Source organism: Salvelinus fontinalis, chromosome 1 (genome assembly GCF_029448725.1).
Source record: "Salvelinus fontinalis isolate EN_2023a chromosome 1, ASM2944872v1, whole genome shotgun sequence".
Lineage (NCBI taxonomy): Eukaryota > Metazoa > Chordata > Actinopteri > Salmoniformes > Salmonidae > Salvelinus > Salvelinus fontinalis.
The window spans coordinates 82,161,297-82,165,390 of NC_074665.1; the positions used below are offsets into that span (position 1 = coordinate 82,161,297).

The 4,094-nt window shown below is 41.7% G+C and overlaps 1 protein-coding gene across 1 annotated transcript in view; it reads right to left on the bottom strand.

Annotated features, from left to right (window-relative positions):
* Positions 1-1,391: 1,391 nt before the first annotated feature.
* Positions 1,392-4,094, bottom strand: part of LOC129862780 (potassium channel subfamily K member 1-like) — a 12,897-nt gene continuing 10,194 nt past the window's right edge. The window contains exon 3 of the mRNA XM_055934746.1: positions 1,392-4,094. This exon is cut by the window's right edge and continues 2,066 nt beyond it. The gene's annotated coding sequence lies outside the window, so the exon portion shown is untranslated.

Below are 4,094 nucleotides of genomic sequence, written 5' to 3' on the forward strand. Positions count from 1 at the left end.
ACAGTAACACCAGGACTGTTACAGTTACTATAAGACCAACACCCTACAGTAACACCAGGACTGTTACAGTTACTATAAGACCAACACCCTACAGTAACACCAGGACTGTTACAGTTACTATAAGACCAACACCCTACAGTAACACCAGGACTGTTACAGTTACTATAAGACCAACACCCTACAGTAACACCAGGACTGTTACAGTTACTATAAGACCAACACCCTACAGTAACACCAGGACTGTTACAGTTACTATAAGACCAACACCCTACAGTAACACCAGGACTGTTACAGTTACTATAAGACCAACACCCTACAGTAACACCAGGACTGTTACAGTTACTATAAGACCAACACCCTACAGTAAAACCAGGACTGTTACAGTTACTATAAGACCAACACCCTACAGTAACACTATACGAACAATGGTGGCATGTCATTAATCATTTAAAGAATAGAACAATGTCTTGCAAACAGTATATTTATCACAGTAAAAATATTACTGCGACTGTCAAGTCCTCTTGACCAGTGGAAGATTGTAATTCTCCCTTTTGGCCAATTAACAAAGTTCCAACACGATTACTCTGTTTGCTCAACCGGTATTCAAAACAATACATTCTTGTTTGTACTCATTCTATCATTGTGCGATGTAAAATACTTTGTTGAAAAAAAAGGCAGAAACATTCTGATATGATTGATAAAACATCATTCCGTAGAACATATGTTCAAATAAAACGTCTACATTCTCAAGAATGTAGAAGTCTCAAGGTCTAAGAAGTCAGTCCCATATGAAAAATGTATAGTATGATTGAGTTGTGTTAATATAGTCTGTCTTAGAAATAATAATACCAGACTGTCCACAATAATAATACCAGACTGTCCACAATAATAATACCAGACTGTCCACAATAATAATACCAGAATGTCCACAATAATAATACCAGAATGTCCACAATAATAATACAAGGATGTCCACAATAATAATACCAGGATGTCCACAATAATAATACCAGGATGTCCACAATAATAATACCAGGATGTCCACAATAATAATACAAGGATGTCCACAATAATAATACAAGGATGTCCACAATAATAATACCAGTATGTTCACAAGTCAGCTGGTACTCACATGTATGCTTCAAACAAATACATTTCAAATACAGGATGACATCATGACAAATATGTACAAGCAAATAAATTAATATTCCCTAATCTACATCTTAACTTAAATCTTCATTTAGTTGATTTTTTTTTTTTTTTTTTTTTTTTTTAGATCTTTATTTGGGCAATATATGTCAGTTAATTCATTATAATGTAGCTATTACAAATCAGTTAAAGAGTTGTCCAGGGAAAATGCCTGCTGCCAATCAGTGTTTTCTATAGTCAAGTTCCTCTGAGTCTCTCACGGAATACCTTTATTAGAATCATCATCGGCATAAATTACAAACACACATTTGTTAACACCGCTCTTAACATCCCCCAGAAATACTAAGCTCTTTCTAAAATAGTTCAAAACTAGTTTATAGTCATGTTTTTAAATAGTGATTTGCAGTATCAAATAAGCAGACTTTTCTTGTCTGTCACAGAGCAGTCCTTTAAAGATGTAGGCTCTTAATTTGATCACTCTTTTGTTGCAGATGAGCTTTGTGATTTACATACATTCTCTAAAAACCCACACTAACACAGTTATATTAACAGTATTGCACTTTTCATGTAGCCTACTTTTGGCCAGCTAATAGCCTAACCACTAATCAAGCAACATTATGGACTAAATGTTAAAATCCTGTTCCTGCAGGATTATTTTGCTGTGACAATACTGGTCAAATTAAGATCCTATATCTGTACACACACTGCAAGTCTTCGAACAACAACATCACTTCTTCTAAATTCAGTTCTTCTTTGTCCTCTCACTTAAATCTGAAGTACAGGATATAATTTTTGTACTTTCCAGATCAATCATTTTTGGTCCAAAATGTTCAACCTGGTCATTTCCCATTTCTGAGTGGTTCACATCAGGTGTACAGTAACCTGCTGTGGTCATATGATTGATGAGAATACACTGCTAAAAATAAAGTGCTTTATGAGGAACTTATGAAATGAGTCACTGAACCTTTTATGGCTCTATACAGCATCATTTCTTCTCGCAGTGTACAATGATTCAGACCTGCCTTGTTTGTGTTCCCTTTTTTACCGTCCCTTTAACATTCAATAAACCACACATTAGACACAGTACGTCCCTTTCTTTCAGACTAAATAACATGATAAATACAGACAGTACAGCACGAGTCAAGAAACACTTAACTACCTCAAAATAACATCACAACTTGTACTTTAAACTAGCATCAAATAAACTAGCATCAAATAAACTAGCATCAAATAAACTAGCATCAAATAAACTAGCATCAAATAAACTAGCATCAAATAAACTAGCATCAAATAAACTAGCATCAAATAAACTAGCATCAAATAAACTAGCATCAAATAAACATCTTACTGTAATTCATATTCAGGGCATTTCACAATGATGAAATGTTTAGGTGAGGTGCTGGCTAACGGAGTAGAACACGTGTTTAGGCCAGGTGCTGGCTAACGGAGTAGAACACGTGTTTAGGTGAGGTGCTGGCTAGCAGAGTAGAACACCTGTTTAGGTGAGGTGCTGGCTAGCGGAGTAGAACACGTGTTTAGGCCAGGTGCTGGCTAGCGGAGGAGAACACGTGTTTAGGTGAGGTGCTGGCTAGCGGAGTAGAACACGTGTTTAGGTGAGGTGCTGGCTAGCGGAGTAGAACACGTGTTTAGGTGAGGTGCTGGCTAGCAGAGTAGAACACCTGTTTAGGTGAGGTGCTGGCTAGCGGAGTAGAACACGTGTTTAGGAGAGGTGCTGGCTAGCGGAGTAGAACACGTGTTTAAGCCAGGTGCTGGCTAGCGGAGTACAACACGTGTTTAGGTGAGGTGCTGGCTAGCGGAGTAGAACACGTGTTTAAGCCAGGTGCTGGCTAGCGGAGTAGAACACGTGTTTAAGCCAGGTGCTGGCTAGCGGAGTACAACACGTGTTTAGGTGAGGTGCTGGCTAGCGGAGTAGAACACGTGTTTAGGTGAGGTGCTGGCTAGCGGAGTAGAACACGTGTTTAGGTGAGGTGCTGGCTAGCGGAGTACAACACGTGTTTAGGTGAGGTGCTGGCTAGCGGAGTAGAACACCTGTTTAGGTGAGGTGCTGGCTAGCGGAGTAGAACACGTGTTTAGGCCAGGTGCTGGCTAGCGGAGTAGAACACGTGTTTAGGTGAGGTGCTGGCTAGCGGAGTAGAACACGTGTTTAGGAGAGGTGCTGGCTAGCAGAGTAGAACACGTGTTTAGGAGAGGTGCTGGCTAGCGGAGTACAACACGTGTTTAGGTGAGGTGCTGGCTAGCGGAGTAGAACACGTGTTTAGGCGAGGTGTTGGCTAGCAGAGTAGAACACGTGTTTAGGAGAGGTGCTGGCTAGCGGAGTAGAACACGTGTTTAGGAGAGGTGTTGGCTAGCGGAGTAGAACACGTGTTTAGGCGAGGTGCTGGCTAGCAGAGTAGAACACGTGTTTAGGAGAGGTGCTGGCTAGCGGAGTAGAACACGTGTTTAGGCGAGGTGCTGGCTAGCGGAGTAGAACACGTGTTTAGGTGAGGTGCTGGCTAGCGGAGTAGAACACGTGTTTAGGCGAGGTGTTGGCTAGCAGAGTAGAACACGTGTTTAGGAGAGGTGCTGGCTAGCGGAGTAGAACACGTGTTTAGGAGAGGTGTTGGCTAGCGGAGTAGAACACGTGTTTAGGCGAGGTGCTGGCTAGCAGAGTAGAACACGTGTTTAGGAGAGGTGCTGGCTAGCGGAGTAGAACACGTGTTTAGGCGAGGTGCTGGCTAGCGGAGTAGAACACGTGTTTAGGTGAGGTGCTGGCTAGCGGAGTAGAACACGTGTTTAGGTGAGGTGCTGGCTAGCGGAGTAGAACACGTGTTTAGGAGAGGTGCTGGCTAGCAGAGTAGAACACGTGTTTAGGTGAGGTGCTGGCTAGCGGAGTAGAACACGTGTTTAGGAGAGGTGCTGGCTAGCAGAGTAGAACACGTGTTTAG